The 17,483-nt window shown below is 39.3% G+C and overlaps 1 protein-coding gene across 1 annotated transcript in view; it reads left to right on the forward strand.

Moving 5' to 3' along the window:
* Positions 1–5,357: 5,357 nt before the first annotated feature.
* The window catches only part of FAM169A (family with sequence similarity 169 member A), a 107,640-nt gene continuing 95,514 nt past the window's right edge, over positions 5,358–17,483 (forward strand). The window contains exon 1 of the mRNA XM_016136443.2: positions 5,358–5,588. The gene's annotated coding sequence lies outside the window, so the exon portion shown is untranslated. The remainder of the gene's footprint in view (positions 5,589–17,483) is intronic.

The raw sequence follows: 17,483 nt of genomic DNA on the forward strand, positions 1-17,483 counted from the left end.
CCTGTGCACTTGTGTCTGAAAGAGCAGTAGAGTAATGAGTAGTACTGATGCAGTTTTCTCAGTGGGAATGTGACTGCTAAGCACTCAGCCCAATCAATGAACTAAGAGGAGGGCAAACAGGAAACTAAACAGCCAAATGATTCACAGCCCTCCACCCTGGGAGACTCTTCTAAGTCTAGCGAATCAGAGATCAAATTATAGCAGGGCCAGGGGCAGTGAGGGTTTTATCATCTGAAACAGCCACGTTGGTCCTTTAGTTGGCATCCACAGCCATTTTCCAATCTGCCAAGTATGGTACGAGATGCTGCATTGTGTTTTGTGTCTTCTCAAGGCTCAGTCTGCCTTGAACAGAAAACTGTAAAATTTTATGGATCTGCCTAAGGAAAATTAAGAGGAAATAAATTTATCTTTCATGTTCCCTTTGTGATAGTCTCCAAATAAGCATATCTTCCTTCTTCCCCTACGCTGACTCACCTAGGACAGCTGTCTCAGTTATGATGCTCTGTCTTTATAATTCCTCTTTAAATATTCCTGTCTTAGTTTCACTCCCTTAATTATCTTCTGCTATGCTTAAAACTCTCCTGGCTAGTGGATAATTAACAACTTTTCCACTTTATCAATTAATGAATTAATTATTCAAATCAGTGGATTACTTTTAATTCTTTAAATGTATGGATCCATCAACTTATTTATTAAATATTCTATGTAATAAATATTCTGAACAAAATACAATATATAAACTGTTCTATCAGTGTCATGGGGAATTTGGGTGGAAAAGATTGTGGTGACACTGCTAGTAAAATGTTTCCAAGAGTTTTGGGATAGGCCACCAACAGTGACCACTCCAGCAGGTGACATTTAAGCTGACATTGAAGTGACAGGAAAAAGTTTGTTGTGCCACATACAGCAGAAGAATGAGCTTGGTGCTTCTAGAGCCGAAGCAGGTCAATGGGCCTAGGCTAAAGGGGGTGAAACAGGGAGAGTGTTTCAGGGGTGATCGAACGCCACAGAACTTGGTCAGCTGGGAATGGTGCTTGGGAGACATTGGTTGTTTTATGTTGGAACCCATGATCGAATTCTAGGTTTTTCTGGTGCAAGCTCATCTTTGGCCTTCCGCCTATAATTTGATACTTGTTTTCTTATCTAAGATAATATGAAGTTTTCTTATAAAGTAAATGTACTTAAGAAAGAGTAAGGCCTTATAAAAATACTGAGTGAATAACCGTAAAGGTGGTACCTGAGTGCCTAAAGTTAGGAAACTACTGCCCTCAGGAAGAGAAAAATGGAAGACTCTGTGTCTCAAACTGCTTGGGAAATCAGGTGCCCAGTACTTTACAAGGATTCGAGGAGGCAGCAGCCTAGGGAAAGAGACAGACATGGCACTGCCCAGGGATCATCCGAAAGCCCTGAGTATGAATATAAAGTTAGCACTGCATCTCCTTATCTCATGGATCACCTAGCTCATGACCAGGAAGCATCGAAGCTTCAGAAGACAGTCTGAACGACCGTTCAGAACGGTTGTCATTGCCTCCTAAAGATGCAGCACTTAAGTTTATCTTTTGTGTTGTTCTTCATAATTATTTTAAACAGATTTCCCCAGCACAAAATATAAAGAGCCAGGGAGAAGGAGATTTAATGTACTTTTTCCTAAACATCGTACCCTGTTTAGAATAGCCTCACAGTTACAGAAGCATAACTCTGCCAACTAAATATCTGCTGGAACATAAAAATGTAATGACAAGAATTACATTACCAAACTACTGAGTTTTCTTGTTTTTAAGGTCTATTTAAAATATGTATTTCTGGAAATATTTGCATTTCTGAAATCAGATTGCAGTCTCACAATTGGTGTGAAAAATTTTGACAGGATATCTAGAACTCTTTTTTTTTATATGCTTTGAAATTATCATGTAAATTTAAATGAGATAAAACTCTCCATCTCATGGTTAACAATGAGCCGTAAGCATTTATCTCTATCATGTATGTGACAGAAAAGTGCCAATAATCTTTTTCCAATGTAACAGAACAATCTTATAAGTATTTATACAGTCAAAGACACAGAGATGTCAATACAACATTAGTACCAAGCCATCAAATTATCAACTTAGACAACCAAAGAGAATTGCAGGTTTCTTTTGGAGATTATTTTTCATGGAGATTATTTTTCATGGAAAATTTTTGAAACCTTTATTTCCATGATGTTATGGTAGTTTGACTCTACAAAGTCCTCAGAGACCCAGGCTCCTTCTAATCTAGAGATTCACCATCTTCTTCTTATGACCCAATTTGGTGGCCGGTGCTATCATATCTGCATTCCATGAAGTAGATGACAGGCCAAGAAGAGATGGGCAAAGGGCAAGTGGTAGCTTTCTGCTTAAAGCACACTCCTAGAAGCTGCCAAATAGTATTTCAATATATATTTCTTGATCAGGATTTAGTCACATGATTATGTTGAGCTGCAGGAGACAAAGAGAAATATTTTTATTCTGGGGGACTAGAGCCCAGCTAAAAATTGGAACTCTACTAATATGGAAGAATGGGTAGTGAGGGGAAAACAGTGTCCTCTGCAAACCTCTTAGCCAACTCTATCAAAACCAGTGGTTGTTTGGTAATTGAAAAGTTCTCTTAAAGCAGGGAATTACAAAAAAAAAAAAGATACTTACATATTAATAATATGTACTTTAAAGTTTCCTTTAGCTTCTAACATATCAAAGTATGTTCATTTATCAGTGTCTCTGTGAGCACAAGGCTGCTGATTTCAGTCAGTCCTGCATTCTCTATGTGGATATCACCTTGGCTTCCTTAAAGAGAAGCAGGAACTTAAAAATTTTAAACGCTCTAAGCACATAATCTTAGAGATTTTATACTTCCTCCAATCTATAGCTGTCTTATCCATATCTAATTCTTTAGGATGTTTTTAATGATTTAGTGTTTGGTTTGTTGTTGTTTTTTGTCTTTCCTAAACATTTAACCTAGCTTTCATAGAAACAACTCCCTTTCCCACTCACATTTTTCCCATTTAAGTGATATTCTTAAGGTGGATGTTAAAATGGAACATTCCCATTGTCTCCATTTTGGTTGAATCTTAAAAACTGAGAATAAAGGGTATTAAGTTTCTATATGTTCTAAAGAGATGACCTAGATCATTGTTGTGGGCTTTGCTAAGTGGTATGGCCAAAATGTTCCACCATAACTAGTAGCTCATTGCCAACTTTCTGGCTACACAAGAGGAAGGGAGAGTTATTGAAAAATGTTGTCAGAAGAAATTTATTTGAAGTTTGGATCAGGGAGATATTTAAGTGAACTGCTGGAAGAGCACATGTGGACTCTTGGAGTTCAAGATCACTAAGGCTGGAAGCTGGACTCATGCTGAGAAAACTTCAAAGGCAAGAAGCTGCCCCTAGCTGCTAAAGGAGGGGAGAGTGGGACAGAGAACAACCTAACTTCAAATGTCATTGTGCTTCCACCAATGCCAGGCCAACATGTGTTTCCCAGAGACCAAGTAGATATACATCACTGAAGGCAGCTGAACTTGATTACTTTGAAAGATCCCTATTCAAACATCTGCCTGCCAGGGCAACACCTTCATCAGAAATTAGGAACTGAGCAGAGAGTCATACATGATCAATCAGAGAAGTTTTGCGTGTAAGAAGAAATGGTGATGTGGGAGGTCCAGGGAGTGTGGGTGATGGTGGGAACCACAAAAGTGCTCCATGAGAGAAAGAGCAAACATCCGGGCATCTGCCACACAGGAACACTGGTGTCAGATTGTAGTCACTGGTAACACACACTCCTTTCTACATCCCTGCCTTCTTTCCACCCTGTATATCCAGCAAAGTGAGTGGGGGAGGAAGCGTGGGAGAATAAGATGGGGGAATAGTAAACTATCCATGCCCCCAGTGGGATTCTGAGTCTCTGGCAATCCTAAGCCATAGGAAGCAGTGAAGCTTTGATATTAAACTGCATTGTACTTTTGCATAACTAAAAGTGAGATTATTTATTAAGATCTGAAAGTAAGTGGAAATGTTGCAGAATCTGTTAGAGAGATCATCCAATGACAGCATATTTGGGAAAGAATAAAGTTGGTTTTCTGGGTTTTTTTTTTTTTTTTTCAATTTACATATCCTCAACTTCTTACTCTGTACATTAGGTACATATTTAATAAAATCACACATTTTTAATACTACTTAGTGCAACAGACAGATTTGGAAACAGACACAATGGACTCCTGGTATGCATACAATTAAATTAGTGGGAATAAAACAGCTCAAGTGCTATTGAGAGAAGCAAAGGCATTCATCAACATGTTTTACAGAGAGGTTAGTGAGTGGTGAGTAGCTTAAGAGGAGGTCTGTGAAATTTACCCTTCCTCCTTCGAACACCCACTTCTTAAATAGTACAGCCCACTGAAAGGTAACACATAAGAAAAAGTCAAGAATATAAGTAATGGTACTTACGTGCTGCAATGAAATACTTCAAAAAGGACTTAAGAGATCATCTCAATTATTAAAGTTGACTAATAAGGGCATAACTCTCATTTATCTTTTGTGTATTTGAAATTTTAATTGATGAAAAGAATTTTTTTTAAAGAAGTTATGATTGATAATGGTTATTAGCTCCTCTTTGGTCACTCACTGTTTTGAGAATTTAATGAAAGTCTGGGGCCCTCTCCACAGAAAAATCAAAACAGGCCTATTCGCGAAAATTTTGCGTGGGGTTTCAAAGAATGCATGGAATCCTCCAAGGTCATGCATAAATTCCACAAGAGCTTCTGGTTTCTAGTCAATCATCTTTAATTTACAAATGAGGAAACTAAGCTCCAGGGAAGCGAGGCAATTTGCCTAAGGCGATAGCTGGTCAGTGGCCTGAAAGCTGCTAGAGGCCTCTGCCACAGCATACTCCCATTCCTTCCGCAGTTGGAAAGGAGGGAAAATTCCAGAAAGGAACGCTGTGCCATTCGGGAGTATATCCACTGAGTGTTTTATCCAAGTGTCTTCCTGGCTTCCCGATTTCTGTAAATGAAGCCTCTGTTGACTACTCACCCAGGTGTGAAACCTGGGGCCCCCTTTCCCCTTCCTCTTTCTCACCCTCACAGCCAATCAGTCACCAGCTCCTATGATTCCCACTCTCTCCTCTCTGACACCACCCCCATTGCCTTTCTTCCCATCCTCCTGTGTTACAGCTCTGCCTACACTGTGGCAACTGCCTCCTAACTGCCCCTTCCTCCCACCCCATATCTCAGGCCTCAACCTGTCCACACAGAATCACCAGCCTAATCTTCCAAAAGCAGACTTCTTATCACTTTCTGACCTACTCAAAATAACTGCTTGCGATCCATTTCCCAAATAAGGCCACTGAGGCCTGGAGCAATGACATGTCCAAACCAAGTCAACACAGTAGTAAGTGGAACTCCAGGCCCCGGCCCTCCAGTTTCCAATATAAAGGGTGCCTGCCCGTGACGGGTAGACTCGAGAAAGCCACATCAGAACCAATGGGAGAGTTTGATGAAAATGCAAATTTGGGGGACCTTTCCCCAAAGGACTCAATCAGAATCTCCAGAGAATCTGTATTCTCAACAAGCTCTAAAGGTAATTATAAGAATCAGCCATATTTGAGAATTACTTCTCTATAGTAAAATATGTAGTATTAAATAGCTGATGAATTTATTAAAAATCCATTAATAGGTTCTTATCAACTTCTTGGTTATCTAAGACTGCATATATTGATAGGACTTTGTTTAGACATTATTGGTTTATTATTGGTGTTTACTTGTATATATTTTTTGTCAAAATAAATAGTCTGCATTGTAGCTGCCAATCCTGAATCAGAAAAAGACACCAGTGGCCGGTGTTTTTTCGTTTGAGAGGCTGGTAACAAGGACTGTGATTGCTTGGCAATATTTATTCTTTGTTCGGTTATACTCAACAAGGAGGTAAAGCTGTGACTACTGTTTCATCAGCTCTGCAGAGCTGCTGAGTCCTCATCGGAATCATGAGCTTTGTCGCTGTTGCAATTCCCTGTGAATCAGAGCAAATGTCCCCGAACCTCTCTCTGCTGAGGCTTTCATGTGCTAGAGTCATCTTTCCCCTTTCCCAGTGGCCAAATCTTTCAAAGGAAAAGCTTGCAGTATATGTGTACCTCCTACACAGACATCCACAGACCATGAATTTCAGACCTAAAAAGTTTGAGGCTTCAGAGGAAGCTCAAGGGTCCAAAAGGCTAAACTAAGAAATATGTGTGGGCAAACTAAAAAGAGTGTATATAATCTAAAAAGGAGATGGACACTGATGGTCTGAGCTCTCCGATCGAGAACAAACATCCCCAGACACGTCTGCATATTGTAGGTTCTCAGTGCAGGCTGGTCAATCCCAGCAGAGGTGAGAGACCAGTTAGGTGCTTCAGATCAACCCTCGATCTCCCGGGCATTGGCAAAGGTCCCTGCAACTTCCTCTCTCTCTGTCAGGCCTCTGTGCTCACACTGAGGAGACTAGGCTGTCTATGAAATAAGATTTGGGTCTGGACAAGCCCAGTCTGCCAACAGTTTCGTTAATCAATTCAACAATTGACTACAGAGAGCACCAGGAAACTTTTTGGTGTGATAGAAACATTCTATATCTTGAATGAGGCGGTAGTTATGAAACCACATTCATTTGTTAAAATTCATTGAGCTGTACACTTTTTAAAAAGTAAATTTTAGTGTGACTTTAAGTTGTGACTCAATAAAACTGACTTTAAAATAATATATCAATTAAACATAATTTAATTTAATGTTTATAAGATTAAAATGTACTTAGAAAGGGTATAAAGAAGATTGAGAATGAAGCAAAGAATAACAAAAAGATTACATTTTCTTTTAAACTATATATAGTGGCTTTAACATATTTTTACTGATGCAAACAAATATCAGAAAGACACACTAATCTAGAGATTTATAATACTTGTACTTCCTTGTTTTCTTTGTTTATTGTCTGTCTTGCGTATTAAGTTTTCAGCTCCATCAAGATAAGGACCATTTTTATTTTCTCCCTGAAATATCTTCTGTTTCATGCTATATTTACACAATACCTGAGGCACATTCAGAGTTCAATAAATATTAGATGGAACCATATGAAACTGTAGCTTTTGTAGATAAAAAATGGTTAAAGATTAGTAATTTCTTTTTGGTTCAGTCTAATATTTGTCAACATATGAAATCCGCCCCCCACCCCCGCCATAAAGTATTGATTTCTAAAGGAGTCATAGAAACACACTTCCATCAACATGCTTGTGCCGCGGTCCACTATCCATGTTATTATAAAACCTGCTTTTGAATATTTCTGACTTGGTTCACCCAGAGTTTTTATAGACTGTAAGAAACCTCCAAAAATTTCTTTTTATCATTTATACCAGTGTCTCAGATTACTGGAGTTTTACAAGTTTATCCCAACACAGGTTTCACTGCCCTAAGGGCAATATAAGTCTATTTTCTTTCACTCTATCATGTCTGAAATTAGAAAGTTGGATGCCATTTTACAATTTCTGTTGAATTTTTCAAGGAAGTATTTAACATCTATCATAAACCAGACTGCAGTAGAAGCTACCGGGTATATAAAAATAAATGTCACAATATTTACTACCCAGGGCCTCACAGTTTAATAGGAAAGTTAATATTTGACACCAATTTATCTTTCCAGGCAGAAGGAGAAAAATGATAAGTTTCATGAATAAGGCATAAAGTATTATAGGATATTTTTATGGGAGAAAATAATTAGATCCTTACATCACAGACAATATGAAATCCATACATATTAAAGGGGTGTGTGTGTGTGTGTGTGTGTGTGTGTGTGTGTGTGTGTGTCTACGAACACTTTGGGAGAAAATAGAGGGTCAGAATATTTCTTCCCAAGGAAGGGATGACAAATCCAAAAACATTAAATGGAAAAAAATTTACATAAAAACTTAAAATTTCTTTGCAGTGAAAAACATCATAACAAAAGTAAAAGACAAGTGACTCTCCTTTAACCCAGCAATTACATTTCTAGGAATGTATCCTACAAATATATTACACAGATACAAAATGAAATATATAAATGTTTATTCATTTCAGTGTTGTTTATAATTATAAAATAATTGAAAACAAACCTAGCGTCCAGCATAAACTATTATTCATCCACACAACAGAGTACTAAGCAGCTGAAAAACAGAAAGAGAAAGATGTACTGATACCACCAGGTATATTAAGTGAAATAGTAAGTGAAAAAACTAAGGTCAGAATTTTTTTTATTGTTTGCTACATTTTATGTAAGAAAAGGAGGGAAAGACTATATAGACATTTTGCTTACGTTTACAAAATGAAGAACAGGAAAATGGTTTCAAAGAGGTGATAAAGAGGAACAAGGTGGAGCGTTAGAGGCGGAAATGAGACTTCTCTGTGTTTACTTTTCTGTATAGTTTGTTTTTAGAGTCCTTTAAAATATATTATCTATTTTTAAATTTTAATTAAATAAAAACAATAAATGACATTCTAAAGAAATTACATAAAATATTAACAGCCATGTTGTGGACGGCATATTTATATCCCCCCAGAATTCATATGTTGAAATCCCAACCCCTAATGTGATGGTGTTTGGAAACAGGGCCATTGGGAAGTGATCAAGCCATGAGGGTAGAGCCCTCAGGTTGAGGTTAATGCCCTTATAAGAGACAAAAAAGAGCTTTCTCTCTCACTCTCTGCTCCCTACCATGTGAGGACACAACAGGAAGGCCTTCTGCAAACCAGGAAGCCGGCCCTCACCAGACACGAGATCTGCCAGCAGCTCGATCTTAGATTTCTCAGCCTCCAGAACTATAAGAAATAAGTATCTGTGTGTGAGCTACCCAGTCTTATAGCAGCTCCCACTGACTAAAGCAGGCCGTGATAAATAAAAAGCCAGCACAAATCGAAAAGAAATGTCAATCTAATAGAAAAATGAACAAACACACTCCTGTGTGTCTCCTCTATTCTCACTACTCTACTTCACCCTGGCATTTCTGATCACCAAATAGGTGGTGGCTTTTCCTATTCCAAGCAGTACTGCAACACCAGCTGGGTGGCTACAATTTAACTCAATGCTGACACCATCTACCTGGAGGAAAGCGTGAAGACACAGAAAATATAAAATGGAGTCATTCTAACCAAGCTTCTAAATCATTAACATAATGAAGGTGGAGCATGAGGAAACTCTTTTTCTTGTATTAACTAGCCTGGGAACTTAAACGTTTGAACTTTCCAGTCCTGTGTAAATATCTAGGTATACACCAGTTTGTTTTGCATCAGTGCCTGGACATATTTCAAACCTGCAGATCACCCTCCGGCTACCCCTAAAGGACTCAGGACATGGCCAGACCTCCTGGCACCAGGAATTGAGAGCGATGGAATTTAGCCAGAAGAAGCATCTTCAGCCGAGGCGGCCATGTGGAAGAGACAACAGACATGTTCTCATCTGCTCCTGAGGGGGAACTAAGGCCACTGAATGGCAGTTATGGAGAGAGGGATTTTGAAAAATATAAACGTAATTTCTTTATGTATGTCTGGCACAGAATTTCTCTCCTGGAGAAAATTGTCTATGTTGAGGGAAATGCCTTAAAATGTTTAATTTGTGTTGGAGAGACTGCTGTAGCAGAAATATTCTCGGATATCAAAGGATTAGAGGAGGTAAGGGAAACTCCCATCAAGAGGCAAAGAGAGGGGGTGTTGATAATAGGAAGGACCACGCATGTCCGGGCATGGGGTGTGGGGGACATCTGTGTCTTCAGCTCAGTTTTGCTCTGAACCTAAAACTGCCCTAGAAAATAAAGTTTATTTTTTTAAAAAAAGAGAAGCAGGAAGAGAAGCTCATTCTGTTCCTAAGTGGGAAGAGTGAGTAGGAAAGGGAGAATGGAGAGAAGGAAGCCAGCAGGAAGTGAGAAGCTAAGAGAATGATATAGAGGCAGATCTGGGGAGAACAGAATGGATTTGAGAGAACCCAAATATCTTTTCATTCATTCATTTATTCATTTATCAATCAACGTACATTTCTGAGTACTCAGACCTGTGTGCTAGGTGCTTTTATTGACACTAGGGTAGGGTAGTAAATAAAGCAGATGGATGGACTGCCTACTCTCATGGGGCATACATTCTAGTGGAGAGATGGAGGATAGTCTAACACAAATATATCATATGTCAGCACGTGGGAAGTGCCATGGCTTTGAAAAACAAAGCCAAGGAAAGCAATTGAGTGAAAAGAGTGGTCAAGGAAGGGCTTTATGATATGACATTTAAGCAGGAAACTGAGTGAGGTAAGGGGTTGAGCCTTGGCAAACTTTGAGGGAAAAGAATGTGAAGTCCACCTGACTGGAGCAGAGGGCAGGAGGGAAGAGAAAATGAGAGAAAGTCAGTTGTTTTTGAGCTATCGACTGTCTTGTGAATGCTGCCCAGTGCCCCATCCCTCAAACAGCATGAAGACATGTGAGCCTAGAGCCTGAGACGGTGTTCCCACTATCACCACAATATAGGGTACTTGGCCCCTTTACTTCCCTTCTTCTCTGCCCTCTCTCTGAAATTTGCAAATGTCTTGGGAAAGACTTTGAATTCTAACATGCTATGAAATTTTTAGGGTTTGAACCAATTTTATCTAGATCTTACAGGAATAAGGAAGTCCCACCTAGATCTAATGAATGAAACAGAATCTTCTCTCTAGGACGTTCTCATAGGTGTATTAAATGTCAATTTCTGAAAGGATCTGCATCCAGGCCCTTGGAGGAAGGTTATTACATTGGGGAGGAGGTTAAACTAAATGGTTCTTACACCCTGTTTGGCACCAGAGTTACCAGGAGATTGTTTTAATAATATAGGTTTCTTGGTTTCACCTCAGAAATTTTGAATCAGAATCACTGGGAGATGGGGACCAAGAATCTATACTATTAAAAAAAGCTTCCCTCGTGCTTCTAATGCAATTAGAATATAAACTTGCATTTGGAAAACACAGAATTAGATGACTTTCAAGGCCTCCTTCAGTTCTGAGAGTTTTTGATGGCATGAAATGTCAGGTCTTCCCTGAGGTCAACTCTAATCTTTCTGACTTGAGTTTTAAAAACTTTTTATGGTTTTAAAGGAATATAGGTTTGATTAAAAAATAATAATAATGCTATAGAAATATACTCTGTATACCCCCAGAAATAACTTTATTAATGTTTGGTGTCTATTATTTCAGATTTTGCCATATACAACATATGTGAGTATATATATACACATATAATAAAATCATTAGTCCTTTGGTTTATAAAATTTGCCCATAATTTACTGTAATTTGCTTTGTACAATTGCTAATATATCTTAAAGATCTTTCTGTGTCAGTACATATAGAACTACTTCATTCTTCTAACGACTACCTAGTGTTCCATTGTATGGCCGCATCATAATAAAATGGACGTTTAGGCTGTTTCCAATCTTTTACTATTACAACCGAGGCTTCAATAAGGAGCTTGAGTCTGTGCAAAGGGACTATGCGTGCTCATATAAGAATCACTCACTTAGGGTAACCTGAAAGACAAATTGAAATAAAAGCATAAATAGTAAATAAGTAAATAACCCCTCCCCCCCCCCACACACACACACCACACATACACAAAATACTTTTCTTCTATGGTATTGGAAATAGCACCTAAAACCAAAAGGAAAATTACTTCCAGAGAGACTTAGAAATCATTTTATAGTAACTCTTTATTGTTAACAAAGTTTAGTTTAAATAGTTTAAATAGCAAGAATAATAAGTGAGTCATCATAATCATTATTCTTTATGCTTGAGGAATGCCAGTGGGAGCTCTGTACCAGAAAACTACACATAATCACATTTCCCGAGCAGAGAATTCATAGTGTTATCTGGGAGAAAAGGCAGAGGCAGAAGGTACACTGTGGATTTCTGTTCACTGAGTACACTAAAATTACTTTTTAGTCTGGGCTGGTTTGTTTGCAAAGAAATATAGGTAATCTTTGTTTCAAACAAATTCTTTAGGTACCTTCTCCACTTTTGAGCCCTCTACTTCTTGGAATTATCACTCCCCGGCAGACCAAAGGAAGTGAGCTCTTACAGGGAGGGCAGGGAGCTGCCAGGGCCTGGTGCTCTCTATGACCCAGGTGGCCATCACCATGACTTAAATCAAATTCTCAGGATGCTGATGCTGTGAAGACCTGCCTCCTGATACTCCATGGGTACCAGACATAGATGGTGCCTGTAAGGGACCTGCTGGCTCTGAGCAACTTTTTAAGCATGGCATCCAAAGTTGGTTTCCCACCACCCTTACGATAAAGACCAAGCCCTTAGCACAGCCAGCCTTCCTCCAGCCACTCGTCAATGTTCAGTCCCAGGACGCTCCACACTCCCTTCCTGTCACAGGGCCTCCCAGGCTGTTTTTCCCATTGGTAGGCTTTCCCTTTTACTCTTTCTTTAAATATCACTTTTTTTTTTCTCACTTATAGAAGTCTTCTCTGAACTCCCTAAACCTGGACGATTTCTCCCTTACACATCTTCGCAGCATTTCATTCCGCTGTCTTGTAGCTCTTGTTCCAGCTGCAGTTTCACACATGTGTGCAATTAGTCCATCTGTGTCGGCGTCTCTTGTAAACTGTAGGTCTATAAAAGCAGTAATTGTTGGTTAAAGTCACGGACCTATCAAGGTTTGATCACCTGTTTCCCCAGGGCTTTGTTCAGGGTGTGGCACATTGTACATGATCAATTAAAATATTTGTTGAATGAATGACTAAAAGTAAGCGGCAAATGGGGAGAAGGTTGTGACCTCAGGGAACTGAGGAAGAACATGACCATCATGAGTTCCAAACACTTGTGGTTTTGCCCTAGGCTCAGCCTTGTGTATACATGTCATCTTCTCAGGCTGCTAAGAAATGCTATCGTGGGTGAGGCAGGGCTTGTAAAAAGCAGTTTATTGTTCACACTCCTAAAGGCTGGAAGTCTGAGAAAAAGGTGCCAGCATGGTCAGGTTCCAGTGAGAGCCCTCTTCCGGGTCATAGGCTGCAGACTTCTCGTCGGATCCTTACATGGTAGAAGAGGCTCGGGTGCTCTAAGACCTCTTTTATAAGGGTACTAGTCCCAATCATGAGGGCTCTGCTTTCATGACCTAGTTATTGTCCAAATCCTCAACCTTGGGAGTTAAGATTGTAACATAAATTCAGGAGGAACACAAGCATCCAGACCATAGCATAGATTAACTATGGAATTGATGGAAAGAGAGGAGTGGTATACACTGCAGGTTAGAAGCTCAGTTCCCGGGTCAGCCATCTATGGTTTGAAATGTAATTTTGTCACTTGGGACCTGTACCATCTTGGGCAGGTTACATCAACTCTGCTTCATTGGTTTTCTCACATGTTAAGTGGGGTTCATGCTGGCACATAACCCTATGACCTTTGAGAGTACATGAGATAATTCAAGAATACATTTGGTACTTAGTAAGTGCTCAGTAAATGTTAGCTAGGGTTATTGTAGGAGGGACCTCAAATTCTCAAAATGCCCCTCCTCCTTGACCTCTATAAGTTGTGTAGATAGATGGAACTTAACCTGGCAGCCAGGTGCTATTTTAGAATGGTTTGGAAGGATTTGGGGGCATCAGGAATTCTATGAGAGTTAGTGAGGAATGAGATTTATGAAAGAAAAGTACTTTTTTTTTAAAATCATAATTGACATACAATATTATATTATTTTCAGGTGTACAACATTGTGATTCAACATTTATAAACCTTAAAAAGTGATTACCCTAGTAAGTCTAGTAACTATCTGTCATGATACATAGTTACTATAATATTATTGACTATATTCCCTAGGTTGTACATTACATCCTCATGACTTATTTTATAACTGGAAGTTTGTACTTCTTATTCCCTTCTCACTTTTTCCCCATCTTCTGACTCCCTTCCTCTCTGGCAACCATTAGTTTACTTTTTGTATCTATTAATTTGTTTCTGTTTATTTGTTTTGTGTTTTAGATTCTGCGCATAAGTGAAATCATATGGTATTTATCTTTCTCTGTCTGACTTAGTTCACTTAGCGTAATACTCTCTAGTTCCATCCATTTTTTCTCAAATGACAAGATTTCACTTTTCATGTCTGCTTAATAGTTCACTGTATATATGTACCACCTCTTCTTTACCGATTTGTCTATTAATGAGCACTTAGGTTGCTTCTACATCTTGGCTATTGTAAATAATGCTGCAATGAACATATAGTGGTGCACACGTCTTTTCAAATTAGTGTTTTCATTTTCTTTGGATAACTACCCAGAAGTGGAATTGCTGGATCATATGGTAGTTCTGCTTTTAATTTTCTGAGGAAACTCCATACTGTTTTCCATAGTGACTACACCAATTTACATTCCCACCAATAGTGCATGAGAATTCCCTTTTCTCCACATTGTCACCAACACTTATTCTTTGTTTTCTTTTGGTAATACCTATTCTGACAGGTGTGATATATCATCTCATTGTGGTTTTTATTTGCATTTCCCTGATGATTAGTAATATCGAACATCTTTTCATGTGTCGATTGGTCATTTGTATGTCTTTGGAAAAATGTCTATCCAGGTCCTCTGTCCACTTTTAAATTTGATTATTTGTGAAAGAAAAGTACTTTTAACAAGTAGTCACATGAAAAGGACATTTGAACTTGGCTTAAAAAGCAAAGAAGATATGTTCGCAATATCTCCAAGATAAACTTTCAGAAGAAAAATATGGCATATCCAGGATACAGAAGCCATTTGCAAGATGACCCCTGCTCAATTCCTTCTGCTGTCAATATCCCTGAGGCTCTTAACCTGTGAGGAAGCCAGGAACCAGGCTACCTTCCCCCAGCTTCTTTGCTTACTCTTGCTCCCTATTAAGAGTACTCCCAGAGGGGTGGTCAGTTCAGCTCAGGTCCAGTGCTGAGTTGTCTGAGCAATCCTTGAATTCTGCTTTAATCTCCATTTGGGCTTCTTTTTAGCTCAAGGTGCCCTAGCTGTGAAGTCATAGCCCTTTAGGGGTTCTTACCCACTCCTGGCTGAAGAACTACATTTGTCCTGAGTTTCCTGGATGCGTTCAATCCTTGGATCTGAATGAATTAGCCACTTTTTTTTTCTAGTTAGGAGGAGCTGTACTGAGTACAGCCAATGACAAAAATAGAAGTCATTCATTCTAGTGAAGAGGCAGGATTCCAACCGCCTTATTTGTGCAAGTATAAGCAGGATTGGGATGATATCAAAGACTCTGGAATGAAAAAAAAAAAAAAAAAAACCAAAGAGGGCCAAAATACTGACTTGCCCCCAAATAGTTCTCCTATTTAGTTCATGTAAAAAAAAAAATTCAAATATTCCAAGAAAGGAAAACATTTTAATAGCAACTTATACTTACTGAGCAGTTTCCATGTGCCAGGTACTGTGATAAGAGCTTTTCGTGAATGATCTCATATACCCTTCACCATGATTATCATTATTTTACAGACAAAGAGTTAGAGGCACAAAGGGCTTAAATCTGTGTGCTGAAGGTCACACGTGGTCAGTGGAGGAACCAGGATGGGAACCTGGTAAGCCTGGCTCCAAAGTCCATCCTCATTACCACCACCCTGAATAACCTCCCTAGTTGCTTCTATGATATTCATTCATCTTCTAAAGCTCTATGCCAAATGCTGTGGAGAAAACAAAATTAAATCAGGAACAAATTATGCCTTGGAAGAGCCACCCATCAAGTAGAAATGTTAATACCTATGCAAAAATAGTAATAACCAGCAATTACATAGAACTTTCTATGTTCGGGTGCTATTCTAAGCACTTTATACATAATAACTCAATCCTCAACACAAGCTTAGTGGTGTTTACCATAATAATTCTCATTTTGTAAATGATGAAACTAATAAGGGCCTAAGCCACACAGCTAGAAAGGGGTGAAGTTCGTATTTGAACCCAAGCTCTAAAAGGAATGAAAATATTGAGCAGACAGATATAAGGACAAAGGCAGGGGCATTCCGGTGCACGTGTGGTCAAGTAGCACGTTGCAATTCTTTGGGTGTAGTTGTTCAGCCAATGGCAAATTCACCCAGCCCTTTTTTTCATCCTTCCTACAATGCTTCATTTTAAATTCATTTGTTCAACAAACCTTGACTGAGCACCTGCAATGTGCCAGGCCCAGGAGAGTCTGCTGAGTGAGACAGGATGATGAGCAGGGGTACTCATGAGGACCTCTGGGGAAACAAAGAAGGGATTTTCAAATCAGACCGGAAAGATCAAAGGGGTTTGGCACAGGAGTCTCAAGAATGGGTGGAAAACTGCCAAGGAGACAAAAGGAAGGGCGTTCTAGGCAGGGGTGATCACATCCAAGACTCAAAGTTGTGAAGGAGCGTAGTAGCTGGAGAACAACATGGAGCTGAGTATGGTTAGAGCATTGAATGAAATCATGACACACAGGAAGAGAGAGGAAAAAGAAGTATTGGCGAGAGAAGGTGGAAAAGGCGGGAACAAGAAAGCTCATGAAGTCCTTAGGTGACAACCTAAAGATTTTTAAGTTTTTGCAGCAAGTCACAGAAAGCCACTGGAAAAGTATAGCCAGGACAGTGAACTGGTCTGATTTGCACTGTAGACTTCTGGCAGCTGCAGCATCAAGGATGAATTGGAAGTGGGAGCCTGGATAAGGAGGCCTTCCTAGGCTGTTGTAGTGAGTAAGGGACTCTCGATGGGACTGAGAGAGTTTAGGATTGACCTGGTCTAATGTTTTGCTAGTATCAGTTTATTCTGTGGCATTTCTGTGATGGACTCAAACCAGAGAATATGCAATTATTTTTGCAAGATTCACTGAGCCTCCATTAAAATTGTCATAGCCTTCAGAGTTTTAAGAGAATGCATTTCATTTTGATGATATACATTCATCAAAGAGCCACCAAGTTCAGAGGGGCTATGCCACTAAAATTCAGTGGGATACTGAGAACCCTGGGGTCAAAGGTCTGTACCTCTTCGGCCTGCAAATCTTGACTCATAAACAGCATTGCACCTTCTCTTAACTAACAGATACCCTCTACCCCCTTATCTGCTGCCTAAATGGATTCTTCCAATTATTTTCTCCTACTTAATTTTGCTTTTAAGTGTGCTATCCTGCTAAATACGCAGATGAACTTTAGCATCTAAAAGTGGATAAGCAGACATTCAGTGTGTCATAACGTGGTGCGGGGGAAACACATGGTGCCACCCATGACAGATTCTTGTCTGGATCTAATCAGCAGTTTATGGGAAATACGGGGACTAGAAGCACAACTCCCCATGAGGAAGCACCAAATCTAGAACGCGGGCCATTCTGCAGGACAGATGATCAGCTTCCTCACTAGATTGCTGGCATGAAAGCGATAAAAAGAAAGAATAATTGTTATGGGATTAAAGAAACTCAGAAGAATAACAATCTAATACCACGTTTGAACCCTAATGCAAGGAAACTATAAAAGACTTCTTTCTCAGTTGG

The sequence above is a fragment of the Rousettus aegyptiacus genome, unplaced genomic scaffold (genome assembly GCF_014176215.1).
Source record: "Rousettus aegyptiacus isolate mRouAeg1 unplaced genomic scaffold, mRouAeg1.p scaffold_m13_p_8, whole genome shotgun sequence".
NCBI classification, from domain to species: domain Eukaryota; kingdom Metazoa; phylum Chordata; class Mammalia; order Chiroptera; family Pteropodidae; genus Rousettus; species Rousettus aegyptiacus.